The 12,608-nt window shown below is 49.6% G+C and overlaps 1 pseudogene; it reads right to left on the reverse strand.

Moving 5' to 3' along the window:
- Positions 1-11,351: 11,351 nt before the first annotated feature.
- LOC143949585 (5S ribosomal RNA) lies at positions 11,352-11,470 on the reverse strand (annotated as a pseudogene).
- Positions 11,471-12,608: the final 1,138 nt, after the last annotated feature.

The following is a 12,608-nucleotide window of genomic DNA, read 5'->3' on the forward strand; positions in this document are numbered from 1 at the left end:
GCCCAGAGCCCGTTTGCAATTCCTTGCCAGACCAAAGGACAAGGGGGGTCTGGGTCTCCCAGATCTGAGACAATACTACAGAGCGACTCTGCTAGCGAGAGTCGTTGATTGGCATTGTAATGGGTCACACAAGCAGTGGGTGGAGATGGAGATTGAGGATGGATCCATTCCCCTATTGACCTCCCCGTGGCTCCTGTCCTCCCTACCAAAAGACCTCAGAGATCACCCCGTAGTGGGAGCTACATTGGCTGTTGTGCGTAGGTTGTTCCGCTGCACACATATTGCTCCCCTGCCGTCACCAATGACTCCGGTTATAGGTAATCCAGACTTCTCACCGGGATGTCCCAACAAGAAACTGCGACAGTTGACAGTGGTGGGGAAACAGCATCTGGGAGAGGTGTGGCCCTCGGGAGGGCTCCTGACCACGCAAACTGTCGCTGAGCTTTCTGACCCTCCGCTTGACTTGTTTAGTGCTTATCAACTTCGTCACTTTCTTCTGGCCATACAAAGGGCCCCCTACACTCCTAGAGACCTGACGCCCTATGAATCCATCTGTCACAAAAGGGAACCTGTGTGACACACCCTCTCCCTCCTGTACAACCTATTGAGTAGTCAGGAGGAGGAGTCGACCCCACCATTTATCCACAAATGGGAGAGGGACTTAGGCATCACATTTACCCCACAACAGATAGGGAAGATCCTGACCTTAGTACATAAAGCTTCCATCGCAAACCAATATCAAGAATCAGGATACAAGATAGTCTCACGCTGGTATAGAGTCCCATACCTTCTGAATAAAATGAATAGATCGATCCCGGATGTTTGTTGGAGGTGCAATTCAGATACGGGGACCATGGGACACATTTTCTGGGCATGCCCGGCCTTGAGGAACTTTTGGGTGGAGGTGACCGGGACGATAAAAACTCTCACAAATGTAGATATCGCAGACGACCCAGCAGCGTGCCTTCTACACTTGACCGAACAGCCTGTTCGAAAATACAAAAAAACCCTCACGATGCAACTCCTGAATGCCGCCCGGGCCTGCATTCCCACACTGTGGAGGCAGCCTCAGCCCCCATCCAAGGTGCTGTGGTATTCCAAAGTCAATCATATTCTCCGGATGGAAGAATTGACCGCCAGGGGGCGTGGCCTGGACAGCAATGGAGTAGGACGCTTGTGACCTGAGCTCCGCTCCTACCGTGATCTCCTGCAGTGATCCTGGGTGCCCACTGACTATTTTACCTGCAACTTTACCGGTGTAATACCCGTTACTTTCCTGTGTATAACTTGGGACGATGTCTCCGACGAAGAAGCAGTCTGCAGCGGCGGCATCTCTTGAAAAATTCCGGCGGGACCACGAGGGCCAACATTGCGGACAGTCCCCTCCGGCTGCAGAACCTGCTACCTCAGACACGGCGAAGGTGCTTGAGGCGATTTCTACCTGCCAGGCCACACTGACAACTAAGCTTGAGGAGGTCAAGGTGGATGTCTCACTTATCCGGCAAGACATGGCTAAACCGCGTGACAGAAATTTTTGTAACAAAACACTGTGCTATTCTTACCAAAAAATAAATAAGCCACACAAGAGAGCTGCTAACACATCACCGGGGTATCAAGTGTAACGTAAGCAATGTTATGAAAAAGCGTAGCGCTTCTCATAGCTTCAAAATATCAAATATCCATAATCTTACTTATAAGTGTAGAATTATATCATTACAGTGAAAAAATCCCACTATAAAATAGTGCTCATAACACATAGATTCTTACATAAATTGCATATATAAGTGACTCAAAAATAAAAAAATAAAATAAAAAAGAAAGTTTTACCAAAAACGTCCAAGAGACAAAGTAAGGGAAGAAAAAAAGGGGAAAAAAACAAAGTCCCAATAGTAAAATACAGAGTCCTTTGTGTATGGTGTCTTTGTATAGTCCACAAGTGTGTAGGAAATATATTACACCTCCTTTCAAAAAGGTTCATGCATTAGTCTCGTGAGGTTCCCGTCACCAGGCGAATTGAAGGGTTACCGGAGTTAATGGATCCTCACAAATTTACATTTGGGGGATCATACAAGCTTTTGCAACTATGTGTAGATTCTCCCAGCAACCAGTTATCCAGGGGGACCTCAAATATAGGCAATCACTTCATATGTTGAGAGGTATTTTGACTCCAGCCAGATATACCCATAGGCATGTTAAGAACATACGAAGAAAAAAACAGGGACCAAAAATAGCGTAATTCCGTTTTTATAGAAACAAATAGAAAATAAAAGTACAAAACTCACATGTGTACAGTAGTTTGAGCGCTTAACAGGATAAAACCCAATTGCAGCAGAGTCCCGACGCGTTTCGTCGTAGAAGACGTCATCTGGGGTACTACTCAGCTGCAACTCACTCACTTAAATACCAAGACCCCCAATTAGGTACAGATTCATTCAGCCCGTGTCACCGGAGTTCATTTCCGGTATAAAATGGCCGCCAGCATGCGTTCCACACCTCATTATGAAACCATTCCAATAAGCCAAGGTTAACTTATATTAAATTAAATTATATACAAGTCCAAAATTTATGGCCAAAGTGGATCTCTTATAAAAAGTAAAAATATCGTATTAAAAAAGCAGCTAAAACAGCTGCAAGGACTATAAGTCCGATCGTATCTTTCCCAGGAAGACGAACAAATGCTTCCGGGTTAGTATGTATTGTAGCCAATCACAAGGGAAACAGCAATTGGCGCGAACATAAATGCGTTTGTTACGGTCGTCAGTCAGCCGATCAGTCAATCAGTAACCGGCCGTAAAAAAGCCAACCTTCGTTGCCGGACGTGAGGTAGATGCGAACGACCCACATCCGGACTGCGTGGCACGCAAATAAACATAGGGTGGAACACGCCGCATATCATGGCCGTCTCTCACACAGAGGAAGTGAGGCGAACGTAATCACATCACTTCCGAAGTGTGTGGAGCGCAAATAAGACTCGGGCAGAACGCAGTGCCTAACGGGGATAAAATAACTTTATTGCATTATTACATTACGACAATGGAATAAATCGCATATATGATGAAAAATGTCACATTCCCGAACTGGCATTCTACAAATACAAACACCAAACATCTCATCTATGTAGGCAGTCATTCGTCTGGTATCGAAGATACCAAACAATAGATGTTATTTTTATTTTTAAAAATCTATAAAGAATTAAATATCTGTAACTATTTAATCTGAGAAATAGCCATTTATATAAAGCTAGACTACCATAAATATATTTTCTCTAACTTCATGAGGGCCAACATGGCGGACAGTCCCCTCCGGCTGCAGAACCTGCTACCTCAGACACGGCGAAGGTGCTCTAGGCGATTTCTACCTGCCAGGCCACACTGACAACTAAGTTTGAGGAGGTCAAGGTGGACGTCTCACTTATCCGGCAAGACATGGCTAAACTGCGTGACAGAGTGAAGAAAGCTGAAACCCGGATCAGTCAGGCTGAAGATGTCCTGTTCCCTCTGCAGCATGCCCAGGAGGATGTGCAAAGACAACTCCAGCAGCTGGCGCAGAAACAGGATGACATCGAGAATAGGGCCCGCAGATCTAACCTCCGATTCATCGGCCTACCGGAGGGCTCCGAGGGGGCTGACCCGGCGACATTTCTGGAATCTCTCCTGATCAAGGCCTATGGTAGGGAGGCGTTCTCTACCTCCTTTATTATCGAATGGGCCCACAGAATGCCTGCCCGCCCGCTGCCGGAGGGGGCACCTCCCCGCACGTGCATTGCTAAGCTGCGGAACTACCGAGATAGGGATGCTATCCTTCGCCTTACCCGAGAAAAAGGCAACATCCCGTTTCAGAACGGACATATATCGGTGTTTCCCGACTTCTCCGCAGAAGTTCAAAAACGTCGTTCCCGATTCGTGGAAGTTAAGCGGCGCCTCAGGGCACATCACCTCAAATATGCCATGTTGTACCCGGCCAGACTCCGCGTTGTGGGGGAAGATAGGGCCTACTTTTTTGAAGATCCTGAGATGGCGGTATCCTGGTTGGACCAGAGAGACGCGGCTCGAAATCGGCCATCTCGGGACTAAAATCGTTGGAGGGGTTTGTGAGTACTCTATCTGCTCCCTATTTGCCCGTGTGCAAGCAGATCGCTGTTGGACTGCCTATGCGTGGTTCACTAACCTCAGTCCCTGAATTGATACTTATGTTCCCCCTCTCTACCATGGATGGCCGTTACTCTTGTGGACTGAACATTTGCTGCTGCCTATGGCCACGCTCTGCGGGCATCCCCCTGGTTCGTTACACAGTACCCCTTCCCCCTCCCTGTTAGTTTGGGGGGCCCACTTGGCGGGCTTTATTGGGCCCTTTCCCTGGGTGGGTGGTGGGGTTGCGGGTCATCTGGACTTGCTGCATGGGACTGCAGAACTTTGACTTTCTCCTGATACATGCCCTTTACTGGACTGCTATGTCCCGCTGCTGAACTGGGCACCGCACCAATGGGAGTGGGGTGGGAAATGGACGCATGGTCCGGCTCCGGCCTACAAGCTGGGTTATGACGAGAGAGGATTTGGTCTTGTCACTGGGTCCATATCTGGCAAAGTCCACCCCCATGGCTTATTGTTACTGACATTGCCTAGTGTTATATGGTTTGTTTTGGGAAGGGAGCTCCAGCCAAGTTGGGGTGGCTGAGAGCAGGGAGGGTGGGGATGGGTTGTAGTTGTTATGTTACAGTATGTTATGTTCTATGCTTAGTTTATGGCACAAGCTTTATTTGGTTATGGAACAGACAAATGTCTCTTTTTTATGTCTACTCTGATAAATATGGGGATGGATACTGTTTTGTCAGGTGGTGTGGGTACTATTTTTCTCCTTGTGATATTGGCTGAGACCATGCCATGGGTACCCTTAAGTTACTGACGTGGAATGTCAGGGGAATTCGGGATAAAATTAATAGGGCGGCAGTGTTTGGGTGTCTTAAAACTTATAGAGCGGATATCACAGTTCTGGTGGAGACGCATGTAACTGGGAGATTGCAAATAGCTTTGCGTCGCCCGTGGATTGGCTGGGCCTACCACGCCACCCATACGTCCTATTCTCGCGGGGTGTCTGTATTGATATCTAAGACGGCACAGTTTTCCTTGGTTTCTTTACAGACAGACCCACAGGGCAGATATATATTTATACACTGCTTATTGCACGGCGAATAGTACATTATTCTCGCCTATTACGTACCCCCTCCCTACGATCATAGACTAATTACAGAGGGATTATTTTTTATGGCTCAACACCCTAATGTCCCAGCGATTTGGCTGGGAGATTTTAATAAGGTTTTGAATCCAGGGGTGGATAGAATGAGCTCTACTCGAGGGGACCATCCACAGGGCGACACTGGCCTAGGTTTCACGTTTCAGGAATTCTCACTTACAGATCTATGGTGATTTAAATATCAGGCTAAACGTGTTTACTCCTGTTTCTCTGCAACTCACTCCACCATGTCACGCATTGATTATATTGCTGTGTCCGCCCAGTTGTTACCCAGGCTAGTAGACACGGGCTATTATGCTAGATCATTGTCAGACCACGCCCCTTGCTGGGCAACTTTTTCCTTGACCCGGCCTACTGGACCGAAACCATGGCAGCTTCACCCCTTCTGGTTAACCGCCTTGAGTGACAGCGAAGACTTAGGGGATGAATGGCGGTTTTTCTTTACTACTAATCAGGGAACGGCTCCGGTTGATTGTACCTGGGAGGCTTTTAAACTGCACGTACGCTCCACTTTAACACACCGGATTAACCGGTTGAAGCGTACCTCCAAGGCTTTGCTGTCTAATGCCCTACGGGAGCTGGACTCGGTGACCACTGACTTCACCACTGACCCCACACCTGCTAAGGCCCAGATATTAAGACACCACACAAGGATAGTAGATCACCTCCACACTGAACAGGCTAAGCAAAAGTTGTTTTTTGTTAAGCAACGGGTGTTTGAACAGGGAGAGAGGGCGGGAAAGTTGTTGGCCTACTTGGCGCATCGGGACTCCAAGCCCCCGGTGGTGGTTTCGTTGACTGACAATGGGGGTGCGGAGGTGACTGATCCGCCAACAGTGGCCACCATGTTTCGTGCTTACTATGCTGCCCTCTATGAGTCGCAGGTACATAGGCCGAGGACTGAGACGGGGGCATACCTCCGAGCTGTCTCTCTTCCCCACCTGTCCGAGGCTCAGGTTGAGTCTCTTGAGGCCCCGATATCGGCAGATGAGATTAGGCTAGCGGTGGCATCCCTTGCAGCGGCTAAGGCCCCTGGACTGGATGGTATTCCTCTGGATTTTTATGCCCACTACTCTGAGATACTAGTGCCAGAATTGTTGAGATTATATACACACATATTTGAATCCGAGTCCCTACCTGATACTCTGAGGCAGGCAGTTATTATAGTGATACCCAAGCCAGGAAAGGATCCCCACTCCCCGGATTCCTACCGCCCCATCTCGCTGCTCCAAGCAGATATTAAAATTTTGGCTAAAGTACTTGCCACCCGTTTGAGTGGCATCATCCTATCACTTATTCACCCTGATCAAACGGGATTTATGCCCGGGAAAAACACGGCCATTAATATCCATCGGTTATATATGAATATCCAGGCTGAGCATGACAGAGTGGGATCGAGGGTGGTGGTGTCACTGGATGCTGCTAAGGCGTTTGATTCCATTGAGTGGAATTATCTTTGGGAATGCTTGGGTAAATTTGGGTTTGGCCCCAATTTTATTAAATGGATTACTCTCCTATACTATCGCCCAATGGCTAGAGTAGCGGTTAATGGATGGGTGTCGGACCCCTTTCAGTTGGGCCGTGGCACACGTCAGGGTTGTCCGCTCTCTCCTATGCTATATGCTTTGGCGGCAGAACCGTTGGCTGCTGCACTTCGGGCACACCCGGCTGTAGTAGGCCTCCGACGCGGCTCTCTGGTGGAGTCGGTGAGTATGTATGCAGATGATACTTTACTGTATTTAGAGGACTCGGGTCAGTCGTTGGGAGCTGCCCTGGGGGTCATAGAGGAGTCTGGTGGTCATTCCGGTCTGCGTATTAATTGGACCAAGTCACAGGTTTTACCCATTGACTTGTTCCCCCCGGACCGGAGTGCGGCTTCTCTCCCGCTCTCCAGGGTATCCTCCATCCAGTATTTGGGAGTGCAGGTTACGAGGGGAGCCCAGGGAGTATATTCATCTCAATCTTGAACCACTGCTTCTGTATGTGCGGGAGAAGACTAAGGCATGGTCCCGTCTCCCCATTGGGGTTATGGGACGGATCAATATTACTAAAATGATCCTCCTGCCGAAACTCCTTTATGTACTTTGGCATTCCCCTGTCATGGTCCCTGTGGCGTTCGTTAAAACATTAGACGGTGTCTTAAACACCTTTATCTGGGGCCCCTCTAGACATAAGTTGACATGGAACACACTTAAAAACCCGACCTCTATGGGGGGATTGGCTCTCCCTGATTTCCACACATACTACATAGCAGCCCAGGTTTCCCATTTTTATCACCTCCATAGAGCGGATAGTCACAGATACCAGGCCTTGGTGGGCGGGAGGGCTGAATCCCCTGTTGACACTCCACTTCAGATGATTTTTCGGGGTGGTGGGGTTAGGGATGCCCGGTTCCGGATCCTGCCACACCAACGGAGTATTTGGAAGCTAGCCCTTAGATTACTGGGAGCTGACTATCACCACTCACATACACCGTTATGGCGCAACCCCCTACTTCGTGAGTTGTTTGGCTTACCAGATGTAGACTTGTGGGCTTCTAGGGGGATACTTTATCTGAACCAGGTGGTGTCTCCTATGGGCGTAAGGGATTTTCCCTCCCTACAAGTGGAATTTAACATACCCCCTCATATGCACTTTCGCTACTTGCAATTGCGACACGCGCTCCGTGCGCAATTTGCTCAGGACTTCCCGAATGTACAGTCGTTGGCTTTGACAGATGTAATTATGGGGGACGAACCGACTAAATTGATCTTGACTCTATACAGCCTACTCCGGGCCCGCTTGGTGGCGCAAATCACTGAACGGCCTAGGTTGAGATGGGAAGAGGATATAGGTCCCTTTGATGGGGAGGAATGGGAGGATGCCCTTGAGAACATTAAACAGGCTTTGCTTAACCTACCTGACCGACTAACGCAGTACTATGTGATGCACCCTTGTCCGGATAGCTAAGTATCACCCTGACTATGACCCGAAGTGTCCCAGATGTCCCAGATGCTCTTGTACGACTGGTACTTTCTACCATCTTCTCTGGCAATGCCCAATGGTCCAGGAGTATTGGGGGCAGATTGTCAAGTTTGTACACGACCACATGGGTTCACCCCTTCAACTTGACCCTAAGAGTTGCCTACTCAGCATATTTCCTGATACCTCTGTTCTGTTCCGTCACCTATGAAGTGGCTGATGTTTGTACCTACTGTAATGCCTTGTTATAACTGAGTTGTTCAATAAACTTGTGCTGTTTTAACAAAAAAAAAAAGAATTGACCGCCACCCAACACTGAAGAGGCATTTAAGCCGCGTACACACGTAGCCGTCTGTCCGACGTACTTAGTCTGGCGGACTTCCCGCCAGACTGTCCGTCGGACTTTCCGAACGGGCTACTTGCCCACACGGCACTTTTTCAGTGGACAAATACGGCGTACTATGTCCGCCGTACTATCCGCCCTACCTTTGAAATGAATGGACTCGCCCACACACGCGGAAGAAAGTCCGCTCATTTCGAGTGCGTCTCCAGGTAGGCGGGGCCCGCAAAGGATACGTCGCTGGACCCGCCGCCTGGCTCATTGTGAGCGGAGGACTCAGCGAGGCAACATCTGAAGAAGAAGAAGAAGAGAAGGACAGAAGAACGGAAGGTGGCGGCGGCGGCAGAAGACTGGGCCACCGCCTGTAAAAGAGCTAGAAGAAGGCGCGGTGGCCCGGCAGAAGAACCGAAGAGGGGGACAAGACCCCCCAAAGTCGGAAGAAGAGGCCGGCGGCGAGGAAGAAAGCCGGGCTCCTCCGCTAGCAAAAGAGCTACAAGAAGATAGCGGAGGAGTCCGGCGAGAAGACCCCCGAAGACGGAAGACCCCCGGAGCTGTGCAATAAACTATTTTAACCCTTGTGTGTTGTGTTTTTTTTGTACTTTATTTTACAGTTGAATGGGTAGGGGTACATTGTACCCCATACTCATTCACATAGGGTGGGGGGCCGGTATCCGGGGGCCCCCTTATTAAAGGGGGCTCCCGGATTCTGATAAGCCCCCCGCCCGCAGACCCCGACAACCAACGGCCAGGGTTGTAGGGAAGAGGCCCTTGTCATCATCAACATGGGGACAAGGTGCTTTGGGGTGGGGGGGCCACGCGGCCCCCCCTTCCCCAAGGCACCCCCCATGTTGAGGGCACGCGGCCTGGAACAGCTCAGGAGGGGGAGGGCGCTCGCTTGTCCCCCCTTTCCTGGCCGGCCGGGTAGCGTGCTCGGACAAGGGTCTGATGTGGACTTGGGGTTCGTTCCCCTTTAAGTCCATACCAGGCGGCGGGTCCAGCAACCTATCCTTCGCGGGCCCCGCCTACCTGGAGACCCGCTCGAAATGAGCGGACTTTTCTCCGGGCGGGAAAAGTCCGTTCATTTCAAAAGTACGGCGGACTGGCACACACACGGCCGGATTGTCCGCCGAAATGCGAGTCCGGAGGGAAGATTGGAGTGTAAAACTACTTTCTAAGTCCGCCGTACTTTCGGGTCAAAAAAGTATGCCGGAGGCTACACACGGGGGGATTATCCGACGGACTTGAGTTTGCCGGACTTTTCCACCCGCTTGTTTGATCGTGTGTACACGGCATTAGTGTTACATGGAGGCCCTGGAGGTATTTTACTGGTACTCGAGACTACATTCGGGAGGTGAGCAGCGCCCCTGTCCCAGAAAACGACTGAACATCTAACGTTTACCTACGTAGGCCATGTCTGCCCTGGGTGGCATTCCCCCCCCCCTCCCTTTTTGTCTTTATTTTTCTTTTTTTCCCCGCCGCCATCCCCCCCTCCTTTCTCTCCGTCTTTGCACTCTCTTCTCCCCCGTCCTCCCTTTTGACTATGCCTTGTCTTCTTACTAGCCTTCGGGACCCAGAAGAACCCCAGGGTTCTGGACACGACCGGCTCATATTTTACTCTGGTTCACATAGGTCATGATAAGCTAGCTCGCTGTGGTCCCAGTTGTTTTCCATGATTACATTTGTCCGAACGGAGCTGCACTACTTATACTGTACTACATGTCAGAGGTGGGGTTTCTCTCTTTTCTGCATGAAACTGTAGGACTCCCCTCTGAGAACCCAGAGTTGTTTGGCTGCCTATTTTTTGTTACCATGTAATTGTGACCCTGGGTCATGCTGTATGGTTGACTGTTATATTTATGTTGTTCTACTTATACTTAATAAAAGAATAAAAAAATAAAAAAATAAGTCAATGCCAACAACTTAAAAAAAAGCCTATGGCATCGAGAAATCCCAGGCGGTCTCCCATCCAGGTACTAACCAGATCCCAACCCTGCTTAGCCTCTGAGATCAAATGAGATTTGGCTCTTTCAGGGTGATGCAGCCATAGTAGATTTTTTCAAGCACGCTTAACCCTCTTGACAAACGCCAAGATGGTCACCTTGGGAAACAAACAAAAAAAACAAGTCAACGGCAACAACATAAAAAGAAGCCTACAGCACCTAGTATTCCCAGGCGGTCTCCCATCCAGGTATTAACAAGGCGCGACCCTTTCTAGCCTCTGAGATCAGCGGAGATTGGGCGCTTTCAGGGTGATGTGCCCATAGGCAATCTCTTTGGGCACTCTCATCTCTCTTGAAAAATGCCAAGATAGTCACCCTGGGAAACAAGCGAAAAAAAACAGGTCAACGCCAACAACATAAAAAGAAGAATACGGCACCTGGTATTCCAAGGCCGTCTCCCATTCAAGTACTAACTAGGCCCAACCCTTCTTAGCCTCTGAGATCAGAAGAGATAGGGTGCTTTCAGGGTGATGCGCCTGTAAGCGATCTCTTTAGGCACTCTCAACCCTCTTGACAAATGCCAAAATGATCACTTTGGGAAACAAGCGAAAAAAACAGGTCAACACCAAGAACATAAAAAGAAGGCTGCGGCATCTGGAAAACCCAGGCGGTCTCCCATCCAGGTACAAACCAGGCCCAACCCTGCTTAGCCTCTGAGACCAAACGAGATTGGGCTCTTTCAGGGTGTTGTGCCCGTAGGCAATTTCTTTGTGCACTCTCAACCCTCTTGACACATGCCAAGATGGTCACCTTGGGAAACAAGGGAAAAAAAACAGGTCAACGCCGACAACATAATGAGAAGCCTACGGCAACTGGTACTCCCAGGCTGTCTCTCATCCAGGTACTAACCAGGCCCATCACTGCTTAGCCTCCGAGATCAGATGAGATTGGGCTCTTTCAGGGTGATTTGGCCGTAGGCACTCTCTTTGGGCACTCTGAAGACTCTTGACAAAGGCCAAGATGGTCACCTTGGGAAACAAGCTAAAAAAAACAGGTCAAAGCCAACAACATAAAAAAAAGCCTACGGCATCCAGTGTTCCCAGGCGCCCTCCCAATCAAGACACTAACCAGACCAGGTCCTTCTATGGCACCTGGTCTTCCCAGGCAGCCTCCCATCCAGGTACTAACCAGGCCTGACGCTGCTTAGCCTCTGAAATCAGACGAGATCGGGTGCTTTCAGGTTGATGTGGCCGTAAGCGTTCTCTTCAAGACACGCCCAACCCTCTTCACAAACGCCAAGATGGTCGCCTTGAGAAACAAGCGAAAAAAACAGGTCAAAGCCAACAACATAAAAAGAAGCCTATGGGCTTACAGCGGACCTTAAAAGATGGGACCCACTAGCTCTGTCATGGTTCGGACGCTGTAATGTGTTGAAGATGAACGCGATGCCACGACTTCTGTATTTATTACAAGCCTTACCTATCAAAATACCCCAGACTTTCTTTCATGCGGTTCGCTCAATCTTTATCAAGTTCCTCTGGCGCGGCAAACATACGCGTATTGGTAGGGCAATGCTATTGTGACCGAAATTGCGGGGAGGTATTGGCTTCCCGGACCCTGCTCTATATTACACAGCAACGCACATGACACGGGTGGTTGACTGGTGCCGGCATGGGGAACTGAAGCTATGGGTCAATCTAGAGCAGGAGATGGCGTGGGTTCCACTGGCTGGTCTGCCATGGGCGGGGAGGCCATTGGAGCCCTGTGTAACTACTCACCCGTTAATTGGCCCCTCGCTCGCCGAGATGGATAGTTTTTTTCACCTTTCCCACCTGACTAACTTCCCTTCTCCTATGACCCCAATTATTGGACATCCTAGATTCCCTCTGGGCCTGTCTGACTGGGCCTTTACCAGGCAAGCCCCGAAAGGGCTTCAGAGAGCAGCCCTATTTCTTGGACCCACGGGCTGGATTCCCACGGGGACCATACTGCTAGAGCAAGTACCTGTTGCATTGGATAGCTGGAGAGCTAGACAGCTCATCCATTTCCTGGGATCACTACCTAACCATTCCTTCTTCTGTAGACAATTCCACCCCTTCGAGGAACTTTGCCTGGAT

This window comes from Lithobates pipiens, unplaced genomic scaffold (assembly GCF_037356315.1).
Source record: "Lithobates pipiens isolate NorthernLeopardFrog02 unplaced genomic scaffold, aLitPip1_a1.2 Scaffold_30, whole genome shotgun sequence".
Classification (NCBI taxonomy): domain Eukaryota; kingdom Metazoa; phylum Chordata; class Amphibia; order Anura; family Ranidae; genus Lithobates; species Lithobates pipiens.